The 14039-nt window shown below is 36.5% G+C and overlaps 1 long non-coding RNA gene across 2 annotated transcripts in view; it reads right to left on the bottom strand.

The window, feature by feature from the left end:
* The window catches only part of LOC136024803 (uncharacterized), a 137672-nt gene extending 135381 nt beyond the window's left edge, over positions 1 to 2291 (bottom strand). For both annotated transcript variants that reach the window (XR_010616924.1, XR_010616923.1), the window contains exon 1: positions 2237 to 2291. This is a non-coding gene — a long non-coding RNA (uncharacterized LOC136024803). The remainder of the gene's footprint in view (positions 1 to 2236) is intronic.
* Positions 2292 to 14039: the final 11748 nt, after the last annotated feature.

Genomic DNA, 14039 nt, shown 5'->3' with positions numbered 1-14039 from the left:
TAGTAACAATCTGTCCTCTTTCTGCAGAAGTAACCTTGCCAACCTGTCTCTGTCCTTTTGCTGCAACAATTTTTCCCGGCTTGTGGACAGTTGATAGTCCAGTTTCATCGACATTCCAAATATTTTGGGCAATATATCTGTGGCACCTGTACACTTCACCAAGTTTCTCAAAAAATTTTCCAACTGTCACACGATTGAAAGCAGTTGCTCGGCCAAGACTTGTTGCTTCAGGCGCTCTGACAGCTAGGTGTGGGTGTCGTGCCATAAAACCACCAGTCTTCCCCGGCGGCATTTTGATTTTCGTTGCAAGACCATGACTCTGGAATAGCAATTTCTTTCGCGAGAGCGTATCTGTAGGCAAGTTGCCGCACTTCAAGCGGCGTTAAGCCATAATGCATCTGGCAAACAAGTTTCAAGTACATGGCAAGGGCATTTTCCTGTTCTTCTGTGAAAATTTTTCTTGTGATGTAAACTGGGGGAAAAAATGAGAGAGGTAGAAGGTCAATTTCCATGTTCTGTTTCTCAGCTTTTGTGACATATCCCCTTAGAGTTCCCCGTGGTATTCCATACTTTTTCGCAGATGTAAGCGTTTTTTGTTTTTTTACTAACATTTCAATGACAGCTGCTTGAACCAGTTCAGGATCCACAGCACCCTTTTTCCTTTCTTTAATTGTCTTTGTTATTCGCACCATTTTACCTGAAAAAAGTAAGCTGAATGATTAAATTTTTCTTTTTTCCCACCAAACTATTTGATTTCCCGAGAACTAAGGGAGAGAACTCCAAGCTGAATTACATGAGATACTCCCTTGTTTGTCTAGTGTAGTCTATCAAGGAAGAACCAGGGTATAGATATAAATATAAATATATATCTATATATATTTATATATATATATATATATATATATATATATATATATATATATATATATATATATATATATATATATATATATATATATATATATATATATATATATATATATATATATATAGTGTGTGTGTGTAAAATTTTCAGACATTCAGCAGCATTATTTTTATAAGCCATCATCTAACTACCCTTTCCTTTGACATTGTGATGATTTTCTCCTAATGTGATATATAAACAGTTTAATCTAGGTTGAATTTTGGCTTTATATCCCATAGAGGAAGCAAGAGAAAGAAGCAATGAATCTCTGGTTTGAACAAAAATTGGTAAATGATTGAGAAGAAACGCTATTTTCTTTTGTCTCCTTGCTCACAGAAAAGTGAGGAATCACGTTTTTACATATCTAAGGAATCTCCTTGGTGCATGAATCACGTCTGGTTTTATAAACAGATAGGTTTGAGCAGAATACTGGTGGTTAGTGTTTCTCTAATCATCAGTGCAGCACTAGTTACAGCTTAGTAAAGAGTGAAACATGACTCATTTTCAACGTAATCTTAAAATGTATGCTGTAAGAACCGTATTAAATATTTTCGAATGAATGCTGATACAAAATAATAGCTATTATTTGATTTTAAAGAACAATAGATTGTCTTTATTGAGACACATTTTTGAGAATTTCAAAAGAAGCCAGAAACACCTCAAAAAGTATGTCAAATCGAAATAAAACACCATTGAAATCGAAATTCTTGAAAATCCTCGATTGAGGACTTACAGTCCCAGACATTGAACCAAAAGGAAAAGCACAACTTGGAACGATCAGTTTTTTTTTCATGGTTGGTGCTTCCGTCACAACCTCCATAGCAGCCAAAAACTTAAAACATGTTTGGGAAAACAGCTGCCAAGGGAGGAGGAATCGTCATCTGAAGCTGATTCAGGAATATCAACTTTCGTATTTTTTCTAGGGGTTGATCGTACCGACTGTTGGTCACAAAGTATAAGAAGAAGAAAGGTCATTTGAACAAAAATTACAACATTTACTTCCCGGTTAGGTAAAAAAAGAAGATAGACTTAGTCGGTTTATTGCGAGAATTCGACCGTCCAGGTTCGCCAGGCCTTGGTTCGCCATTCCTAGGAGTGGCGAACCAGGGCTGGTTTTTGATGGCGAACGTGGGCTTGCTCCCTGTTTTGAGAAAAAAAAGTGTTGATAAGTTATTACCATAGATGGCGTCAAATATGCACCCATCATTGTTGCTAAGTTGCAGATGATCACGTTGAGATAATAAGTCCTCTCATACCTTTATGTTAAGGATTGACTTTTTCCATTTTCCATCAGGACAAAATCTAGTTTTAAAGGACCAAAAAACAACTTACCGCATAGAATTTACAAAACGTGTTTTAACATGCTTCTTAATCCACTTAAACTTTTGCTACTAGATGGCAGTTCAAATGCTAGATTATGGGATTTTCTCCGTGGATGGATTGCAAGTAAAACGCAAATGGTGAACCTGGGCTGTGGCGAAGTTGGGCTGGTCTCCCTATAATAATCAAGATAACCGGAAAGAACTAATGAAAATAAACTGAATATTTAATACCTAATATCATCAATTCCTGGAAAATAAGTAATTCAAGATTTTATTTCACTGTAATTTCTTTTCTTTTTTTAATGTTGTAAATACAAAAGAAAATATTTGCAACATATTTCGTTTTCAGTAAAGTGTAAGTATAATTTGGTTTCTGAAAACATTTATTGAGTGTTTATCATTGTGTTAGATACAATAAAGACAAGGTTTTTCAATGGGGCAAAGCTAAAGTAAGAGTCAGTAAAATGGGAGGAAAGAAAAGTCAAGTCAAGAAACTGATCATAAAAAAAATGCCATTGAACTTTCTAAGATTAGAAATGTTTCCCAAGCTTATAATTTCAGTGGCATCAATCGGAGGGATATATTTTCCCGTCTCTCAATTTTGTTTTTTATACCCCTTTAGATTTGATAATAACCTTTTCGGGTTTTTTTTTTTTATTGAAAAAAGCTTCGCTTTGCTTCTGAAATTGAAAAAATGTTAAAGTCGCCCCCCATAGCATTTCAAATATACTTTGCCTCCCCGTATGTTTTCTTATTAGTGTTTCCATTGATATAAGCAATTCTTCTCCAAATGTATAATAAATTATTAGAAAGAAAGGAAAAGATTACTGGGTTTACTAACTAGATAAAGTCTATAAAGATGGAAAGTCGTTCTAACTTCTGTCTTGAAAGCTTGGTAACAACGTCTATGATTGTTTTGAACCAAATCTGGACTAAGAACTAAAATATGCATTGGGAATTAAGTTGGAATATATCTAGTGGAAAAAATGTGAAAAGGAAGCAGACACAACTTTTGAATTAATATATAGAAAGATAAAAAAGCAATATCAAAACTTCTGCTGCGAATTACAGCTATAAACTTGTTATTCTTAGAATTTCATATCTTTCTCTTATGGTTTTTATGTAGAGATAGAATAGCATGAAGAATGAGGGTACAGTCTGAATAAAAGAGGAAGAGCTAAATACTTAATTTAGAAAAATAATAAAACACCCCACTGGTTAAAAAAATAAATTTTGCGATAAAACAAATGCTTTCGTCATAGGAAAGCACAAAATAAAGTATTTTGTACTTCAAAAATATGTACATTTGTTTCGTCTATATTTTGAAATTAAATAAAAAAAACAAGTTTTTTTAACTGAAAGTAAGGAGCGACATTAAAACTTAAAACGCACAGAAATTACTTCGCATATGAAAGAGGCTGCTTCCTCATCAACGCCCCGCTCTTTACGCTAAAGTTTGACTCTTTCTCTCCATTCTTCTTTTTAAAACAGTAAAAAACTTTAGCGTAAAGAGCGGGGCGTTGATGAGGAAGCAGCCTCTTTCATATACGAAGTAATTTCTGTGCGTTTTAAGTTTTAATGTCGCTCCTTACTTTCACTTAAAAAAACTTGTTTTTTTTATTTAATTTCTGAACGTTTTTGAATCAATGCATGTTTTGATTTTGGCTCTCCGCAGAGGAATAATCAAAACGAAATTTGCATTTTTTTTTTTTTTTTTTGGCTAAATGGCTTTCTCATAATTTTTATCGAATGATTTTGAGAAAAAATAAGGGGGGGACGAAGCCTAGTTGCCCTCCGATTTTTTGGTTAATTTAAAAGGCAACTAGAACTATTAATTTTTTACGAATCTTTTTATTGGTAAAAGATTTACGTAACTTATAAATTAGCTTACGTAAAGAACTTTTGTATTCTCATGTTTTTATTACATATATGAGGGGATTCGCCCCATCGTCAGTACCTTGCTCTTTACACTAAAGCTTAAATTCATATTCCCCAATATGATGATCCCAATTTTTTATCCCAATTCATTAAGAATGACCCCTGAATCACAAAAGCCGTAGAATAAATAGTTGAAATTACTAAAAATACTTTAGCGTAAAGAGCGAGGTATTAGAAGGAGGTGAGCCCCTCATATGGGTAATAATTTCTGTTTGTTTTAAGTTTTATTGCTGTTCCTTACTTCCAGCTGAAAAAGCTTTTTCACATTTATTTTTTAATTGTTTTTTTTTAATAATGCTAGTAAATCCTGCTCTCCCTTCATGGAAATTTTCTTCTCCCATGACAAATTCTCGATGGAAAGTTCCCCCAGCGTATCCCCCTCTTCTCAACCCCTCCCCCCAACCAAAAAAATCCTCCTGAAAACGCCTGTATACTTCCCAATAACCATTACTATATGTAAGCACAGGTCAAAGTTTGTAACTTGTTGCCCCTCCCACGGGGACTGTGGGGGAGTAAGTCGTCCCCCAAGACATAGTTATTAAGTTTTTCGACTACGCTGAATAAAATGGCTATCTCAGAATTTTGATCCGTTGACTTTGGGAAAATAATTAGCGTGGGAGGGGGCCTAGGTGCCCTCCAACTTTTTTGGTCACTTAAAAAGGGCACTAGAACTTTTCATTTCCGTTAGAATGAGCCCTCTTGCAACATTCTAGGACAACTGGGTCGATACGATCACCCCTGGGAAAAAAAAGACAAAAAAAAACAAAAAAACAAATAAACACGCATCCGTGATCTGCCTTCTGGCAAAAAATGTAAAATTCCACATTTTTGTAGATAGGAGCTCGAAACTTCTACAGTAGGGTTCTCTGATACGCTGAATCTGATGGTGTGATTTTCGTTAAGATTCTATGACTTTTAGGGGGTGTTTTCCCCTATTTTCTAAAATAACGCAACTTTTCTTAGGCTCGTAACTTTTGATGGGTAAGACTAAACTTGATGAAACTTATATATTTAAAACCAGCATTAAAATGCGATTCTTTTGATGTAGCTATTGGTATCAAAATTCCATTTTTTAGAGTTTTGGTTACTATTAAGCCGGGTCGCTCCTTACTACAGTTCGTTACCACGAACTGTTTGACAGGTGAAATCCAGGACAATTTTGTATCTTCATAACTTACTTCTTGTTTGTGTAATATTTATTCTTTTAAATAGTCCCTTAGCAAGGATAGAGCCTGCCCTGGGCGCCAGTTTGCATGGGGCGCTAGTTCGTAAGGCACTTTTTGATGTCATCAAAATAAAACTTGAACCTAAACTTCTAAGATTTATTGTCAAGTTCATAGTTATCTATCTATTCGAAGAATGAACGACGTTTTAGACTTCATAGTTAAAGCACTATTTATTAGGACTATGAAACTCATAATGGCCGTGTCTATCAAAAATTTCAACTCCCATAGGTTTTGAACTAACTAGAAAACATTTGTGTTGAAGTCGTTATTAACAGCAATAACCGTTGTTACTGACACCAAATAATTGTTTGTCCACTATATTCGGACACAGTCGACAAGCTGTCAATTTGAAAGTAGCAATCGCCTTTAAGATGTATTTAAGTATGTATGTATCATTTGCTTCTAATGAAGGAAGCTTTAGCAAATTAAAGTAATTAGAAACAGGACGGCCGAGCAGCGCTCCAAAGCTTTCATATGAATATATTAGAGTCATTTTGCTTCGAGAAAAGTTAAGCTCATAAAGTTAAGTTATATAGTACAGGACAAGATTGATTGTATATAATTTAGATTGTGTATGTACTGTGTCACCAATAAACTGATATTACGTGAAGCCTTAAGAGTTTTTCTTGAGCCTTGTTGAACATATTAGGATTTACATAAAAAAAATAGTACTAATAACAGTAATATAATTGAGCAAATGTGCAATAGAAAAAAAATTACTTTAGGGCAGTAAAATAGCCGTAAACTGATATCTATAATGGTTTTGCTGACTGGGGAACATCAAAATTATGCCCTCGTTGTATAACTTATAACCCTTGTGCTGAGGGCTGCGGGGGAGGGTCATCCTCAAACACATAATTTCCAGGTTTTTCAACAACACTGAACAAAACAGCTATCTAAACATTTGATTAGATGTGTTCTGGGAATTGATGGGCGCGGGGCAGGCTTGTTGCCCTCCAATCACTTTTGACTATTAAAAAACGCGCTTCCAATTTCCGATTGAATCAGCCTTTTTTGAGGTTTCTAAGACGACAAATATCCATCTCAAAACGTCTATCATACGCATTTTGGGATAATACGAGGTGTGGTGGGAGTATCTGCCCTCCGATCACTTGTGAACATTAATGTCGAACAAAATCACTATCTCAAAATTTTGAATCTTAAAAAGGCCAATAGAGCTTCTGATTACCGATCCAATGAGCCCCCTCCGAAGTTTATAAAATCATCCTATCTATATATGCCTTACATGCCTTATAGGCAGAAACCTTTGAGCTGAGAACTTTGGGGGTTTGTCATCCTCAAAGACATAATTTTCGGACCTTTCAATTACGTTGAACAAAATGGTTATTTCAAGATTTTTGATTGGATGCGTTTGGGGAAATGGTTGGCGTGGAAGGAGGGGTTAATTGCCCTACAACCACTTTTGACTATTAGCAATGGCACAAGTCCTTTCAATTTCCAATCGAATGATCTCTTTTCGAAGTTTCTATGACAACAAAAGACCATCTCAAAATTTCTATCAGATGCGTTTCGGGAAAATACCAGGTGTGGGGGGGGTATCCACCCTCCGATCACTCTGAATCTTAAAAAGGACGATAGAACTTCTGATTACCAATAAAACGAGCCCCCTCCGAAGTTTATACGATCACCCTATCTACCTTATATGCCCCCCAGGGCACAACTTACAACCCTTACTCTGAGGGCTCATGAGGGAGGGGGTGGGTTTGTCATCCTCAAAGAAATAATTTCCAGACATTTCATTTGCGTTGTACAAATGGCTATCTCAAAATTTTGATTGGATGTGTTTGGGAAAACGGTGGGTGTGGGAAGGGGGTTAGTTCTCCTCCAATTACTTTCAACTATTAAAAAGGGCACAACCCCTTCCAATTTCCAACTGAATGAAAATTTTTTAAAGTTTTTAAAACAACAAATGGCCATCTCAAAATTTCTATCACATGCATTTCGGGAAAATACGAGGTGTGCAGGGGGTATCCACCCTGCCTTCACTGTGAATCTCAAAAAGGGCATTTAAACTTCTGATTAGTAGTCCAATTAGCCCCCGCCGAAGTTTATACGATCACCCTTTCTATATAATCCTTATATATCCCCAGGGCATAACTTACAACCCTTACTCTGGGGGCTGCAGGGGCGTTGTCATCCTCAAATACATAATCTCCGAAACTTTCAACTACATTGAACAAAATGGTTATCTTATAGATTTTATTGAATGTGTTTGGGGAAACAGTGGGCATATGAGGGGGGTTAGTTGCCCTCCAATCAGTTTTGACTTCTAACAAAGGCACTAGCCCTTTCAATTTCCAATTGAATGAACCCTTTTCGAAGCTTCTAAGACAACTCCTTCAATACAAAGCGTCCTTGTCTAAAACCAAACAAAAATAAATATATGATACATTGTTCCGGCTTTTGCTCTTTACATAGACAGCGCTATTACACTGCATATGATATGCCTGTTATGGCCTTATAATAACCGGTCTCCACATAGCATGTTTCATTTTAGTTCATTATTCCCTTCAACATCCTCAGGAAGTTTCACTGTAACTATAATACTCTTAGTTTCAGTAGTACTAGCGGTAGTCGTCGTCGTAGTAGTTGTAGCAGTGGCCGTCATAGTAGTAATTGCAATAATAATAGTTGTAGTATAGTAGCAGTAGCAGTAGTAGTGTCACCAGTTGTAGTAGCATAGCCATTTTGTAGTATAGTAGCAGTAGCAGTAGTAGTGTGACCAGTTGTAGTAGCATAGCCATTTTGCATTTCACCTTTTTCAACATCCTTATATCTTGAAAGTTTCAACTTAAGTTTCCTAGACCCTTCCCAGAATTTCTGTCATATTGGTGGCCCTTTCGGCAACATTTACTTCAACTTCTTCCTAAACATTCTCTGAAAGTTGTAAGTTACTGCCCTTAGCCTCAGTAGTAGTAGTCGTAGTAATAAAATTAATGATACCAGAAGTGGCAGTAGAAGTGGTAGTAGTAGCATGCACAGGGTGCCTTTTGGTTAGTTTAACGTCCCTCTCAACACACCTAGGATGTTTCAATTTAAATTGCTCATAAATCCTTTTGGCAACCTGAATGCATGAAGTATGTTTTGATTTACTTCAACACCCCCAAATATTCCCCGAAAGCTTCACCTTAATATCTTTAACCTCAGTTAAAGGAGTAGTAGCAGCAGTCATAATAGTAATAATAGTGGTAACACGCACGTAGTGCCTTATGATTAGTTCAACATCCCCCTCAACATACCAATGGTCAACTGATCACCCCCTGATCATTCCCTTAAAGTTCCAACTTAATACCCTTAGTCATTCCTGAATTTCCTCCTTTTGACAACTTTATGCATATCCTATGTTTTAAGTTAGTATAACACCTAAGCACTACCTGAAAGCTTCACTTGAATACACTTGGTTTTTTAAAACATATTGTTTCTGTCTGAATAAGAAACATCCTACTGTATATAAACAATGTGCAAATTGCATTATCATCAACTACTCCTGAGGCATTGCTGATACCTGCTCTTGACAATCTGCTTGCGCATAGTGTGTTAGATTTAGTTCAACACTGTTTCAACATTCCCCAAAATTTATTCATAAATTTATTTCGATATTAAAGTTTATTGTAAATCTAAAATTTAAACTGGAGTTAATTATTCTGTTTGCGAAAAAATCCTACGATTATGATTTATTGCTGCTAATCTTTTTCCTTGAAGATTTTCAATACATGTTTTTTATGGCACTTGGTATTAACCAAGTAACATATAGCGATCGCAAATTCTGTCGGTCTGTCTGTCGGTCTGTCTCTCCCGGTTTTACTACTTTAGGCACTTCCAGGTAAGCTAGGACGATGAAATTTGGCAGGCGTATCAGGGACCGGACCAGATTAAATTAGAAATAGTCTTTTTCTCGATTTGACCATATGGAGGGAGTGGGGTTCGATTAATTCGGAAAAAATAGAAAAAATGAAGTATTTTTACGAACGGGTTATGGGATCTTAATGAAATTTGATGTTTGGAAGGATATTGTGGCTCAGAGCTCTTATTTTAAATTCCAACCAGATCCGATGACATTGGGGGGAGTTGGAGGGGGAACCTAAAATCTTGGAAAACGCTTAGAGTGGAGCGATCGGGATGAAACTTGGTGGAAAAAATAATCAGAAGTCCTACATACGTGATTACCATAACCGGAACGAATCTGCTCTGTTCGGGGGAGTTGGGGGGGGGGGGGGGGGGTTAATTCTGAAAAATTAGAAAAATGAGGTATTTTTAACTTACGAAAGAGTGATCGGATGTTAATGAACCTAAAATTCAAACTAAACTTCAACCTAAAATTTTAAATCCTGACTGGATCCGGTGAAATTGTGGGGAATTGAGGAGGGGGAACTTAAAATCTTGTAAAACCCTTAGAGTGGAGGGATCGGGATGAAACTTGGTGGGAAAAATATTCTCAAGTCCTAGATACGTGATTGACATAACTGGAACGGATCCGCTCTCTTCGGAGGAGTTGGGAGGGGGGGTTGATTCTGAAAAATTAGAAAAAATGAGGTATTTTTAAATTACGAAGGAGTTATCGGATCTTAATGCAATTTGATGTTTGGAAGAATATCGGGTCTCAGAGCTCTTATTTTAAATCTCGACCGGATCCGGTGACATTGGGGGGAGTTGGTGGGGGGGGGGGGGGGACCTAAAATCTTGGGAAACACTTAGAGTGAAAGGATCAGGATGAAACTTGGTGGTAAAAATAATCATAAGTCCTAGATACGTGATTGACATAACTGGAATGGATCCGCTTTCTTCGGGGAGTTGGGGGTAGGAGGGTTAATTCTGAAAAAAATGAGGTATTTTTAACTTACGAAGGAGTGATCGGATCTTAATGAAATTTGATGTTTGGAAGGATATTGTGCCTCGGAGCTCTTATTTTAGAACCGACCGGACCTGGTAACTTTGGGGGGGGGGGGGGGGTTCTGGGGGGCCTAAAATTTTGAAAAACCCTTAGGGTGGAGGGATCGGAATGAAAATTTATGGGAAAAATAATTATAATTCCTAGATACGTGATTGACATAACCGGAACGAATTCACTCTCTTTAGAGGAGTTAGGGGGGGAGGGGGATTCTGAAAAATTAGAAAAATTAGGTATTTTTAACTTACGAAGGAGTGATCAGATCTTAATGAAATTTGATGTTTGAAAGGATATCATGTCTCAGAGCTCTTATTTTAAATCCCGACGGAATCCGGTGAAGGAAAAGTTGAAGGGGGCGGAGCCTAAAATCTTGGAAAACGCTTAGAGTGGAGGGATCGGGATGAAACTTGGTAGGGAAAATAAGCACAAGTCCTAGATACGGAACTGTCATAACCAGAACGGATTTGCTCTCTTTGGGGGAGTTGGGGGGAGGGTTAATTCTAAGAAAATAGATAAAAAATGAGGTATTTTTAACTTACGAAAGAGTGATCGTATCTTAATAAAATTCCATATTTAAAAGGACCTCAAAAATTAGATCTCTTATTTTAAATTCCGACCGGATTCAGTGTCATTAGGGGGGGGCTGACAATCCTGTAAAACGCTTAAAGCGGAGAGATCAGGATAAGACTTGGTAGAAAGAATAAGCACAAGCCCAAGATAGGTGACTAACATAACCGGACAGGATCTGCTCTCTTTGATGAAGTTGGGGGGGGTTCATTCGGAAAAATTAGAAAAAATGACGTATTTGTAACCTACGAACGGGTGATCAGATCTTAATGAAATTTGATATCTAGAAGGATTTTGTGCTTTAGAACCCTCATTTTAAATCCCGAAAAGATCTGGTGACATTGATGGGAGTTGGAGGGGGAAACCGGAATTCTTGGAAAACGTGAAAATCGAGGTATCTTACGAATGGGTGATCGGATCTTAATGCATTTTTTTATTAAGAAGGACCTCGTGACTCAGAGCTCTTATTTTAAATCCCGACAGGCATTAAGACTCTGATTTCCCTTTTAAAGCAATCTATCGACTCCTAGAATTTTGTTAGAGCTCAACCCATATGAGTTCTTGGCTCTTGACTCTTCTGACCTCGTCACAAGTGCCATATGAGCTCTTAGCTCTTGTTTGAATATAGGTTTATGTTTTTGAAATAATATGGTAAATCGAACCAATTTTTAAATTACACAATTAATTGCTAAGCTATATCAGCGAAAACATTTTTTTTTTTTTTTTTATTCTTAGTTCTTCTACAGCCTATTGTGTGAAACCTTTGTCAATGGAAATGGCCTTTGCTTCATCGAAATGTACATAATGGTCTTGTACAATCCTATATCATTTGTTCACTTTGAAGAAGCAATGATCATTCCCAATGGGGTCTTTTCACTTAGTGTGCGCTATTGCGCCTCAACTAAAAGGAAATCACTCGTCCAGGAAATCGATACAAAATGTACCAGGAGTGGGCTTTTATTATTTCATTTTGAAATGGTTAAAGATAGATAATTCAAAAACTCTGCTTCAAACCTCGACACCATGATCCCGAAAGTTTGTATTTGAAGGGAGTTGATCTTTAATTAGCCTAGCATGCACTAAGAAAAATACACACAGGTGCAAGGATGCAATTCACCCCTTGTAATTTGCCAATGCACCAAGTTTTGCGAGTAGGCGGCAGTTTTGCCACTTCTGAACTAAACTTTCACAAGGTTTTTTTTTGTATGTCGGAGAATTACATGTCTACTCAAGATACGCGATAGGGGCATATTCATCTTCACTGATGTTAATGCACTTTCATAAGCTGAATAACTTATCGTGATGGATTCCGAACATTCCCCACAAAATACATCAACTATTAATATCTTTACCCTAAATGGTTTATCTTTGCTTATCACTTCTAGTTGTCGCAGTGATCGTTCAGATGTCTTATAATGTGTTAGAGGGAGTGTAGTAGGAGCCAAAAGAAAGAGTGCAAATCAATTTTGGGATGTCAAATTTGACAGATTATTTAGTTTACCTTATGTAGGGACCTGCATAATCTTACGGTAAGCTTTATAGAGCCAGATATTCTTTGGGATTAGATAGCAGGATTTTAGTTACAGAAGGATTAAAATGGATTACGAAGACAGGAGCATATTTAGGCAGAGTGAAAACACCACAAAAGGCACAGCAGCCCCAACGTTTACAGCATTTAAAGGCCGCAGCAGTCCACAAACCAGAACAGCCCCAACGTTTACAAGCTGATTTCTGTTCGTTTCAAGCTTTAAAAATTATTGTGTCTCACGGGTGTTCCTTGAAATATGTACGCTGCGTTTTCATAAAAGACTGTACTTCATTAATAGACCAGTAAATACAGGAATATACCAGAATAGAGAAATATTTTCCTTTCAAAGGGAAATATAAGGGATGTGGGAAAAATGTATTTTTCAAATTGTAAGTGGCATTTTCGTCGTTCTTTTCTCATTTCCCAAAAGAAAAAAACAAAAAGTCCCGGAAAAGAGCATTTTAAAAATATGGAGAGGGGTGAATGAAGGTTCGGAATTAGAGTGCGAAAATTTGCTTATGAGCAATGTTAGTATCTAAAGAAATTTATAAAAGTAACCCACAGAAGAATTATGTAAACGTAAGTAAACTGACGAACTCATACAAGACAATGGAGGAGGGATTATTTTCAGCTCGATGAACTATGACCAGGGGTTAGAAGGATTTACTTTTGCTTTTGTAAAGACTATATAATCTTCTAGATTCGACGATTTATACTGCTATGTAATTCCAATTGTCTTTTTTATATTTATTTTAAGATGTTTGGAAAGAAGGTATTCATAATTTGTTTTTATAATTTTTCTATAGAAAATACACTCTAGCATTCTTTTTTTTTTCCTTTTTTGAACATCTTTTGAAGATCAGTGAAATTATTGTAACGAGGATGTGTGTCAAATTATGCAAATTCAAGTGATTCATAAAACATTGATATTAATACTTTCTAGTCAATATTTTTGTGTCCATCTGCCGTCAAAAATTGTATGTGAGGGATGGTAAGAAACATCTTCCAATTATTCTAGAAATTGCTACAAAAAGTAAAAAGGAGCAGTTACTCTTTTTCTACCATTCCCACTTTTGTCCTCATGTTTTGTATTGCAGCCAATAAAAGCGGTCTTCTAGAAACATCAAAATTTATTGCTCTTTTTGACACTTCAGAAATAGAAAAAGTGAACTAGCAGCTGCAACAATCAGCAGTTAAATCCCCTTTGAGGAATTGAAGACGGCTTCATCTGAAATGGTGGGGACGGTGATTGAACAAAAATAGTGATCATTCATCACAGAGACATCTTCTTCGTGGCTAAAGACCTAAGATAACCCTTTTACGGTAACATTTGCCCTTTGATAGACAAAATGGTACCCAAAATTCGTTTTTCTAGGGAGTTTTTTTCTTAAAATGACGATATACATTGTGTGTTTACTGGTTTTATGGACGGTTGGCTCACTTTCAAAAATCAAGTACACCAAATGTTGCGTGCCACACATGACTGAAATGCACCAAGAGGAGGTGTAGCGTGCCGGAGTTTTCTGCCTTTGGAATAAGTATGCCATTTGTAATGGAACAAACAGCATTCCCTGATGTATACCAGGTGATGAAGATGAGGCAGTCAGATGGGTTTACTTGTTATTTATGACAAAGCCCAAAAATT

The sequence above is a fragment of the Artemia franciscana genome, chromosome 3 (assembly GCF_032884065.1).
Source record: "Artemia franciscana chromosome 3, ASM3288406v1, whole genome shotgun sequence".
In the NCBI taxonomy this organism is placed as follows: Eukaryota; Metazoa; Arthropoda; class Branchiopoda; order Anostraca; family Artemiidae; genus Artemia; species Artemia franciscana.
Note: the sequence above shows the minus strand (reverse complement) of the source record. Positions and strands in the feature narration are given on the sequence as shown.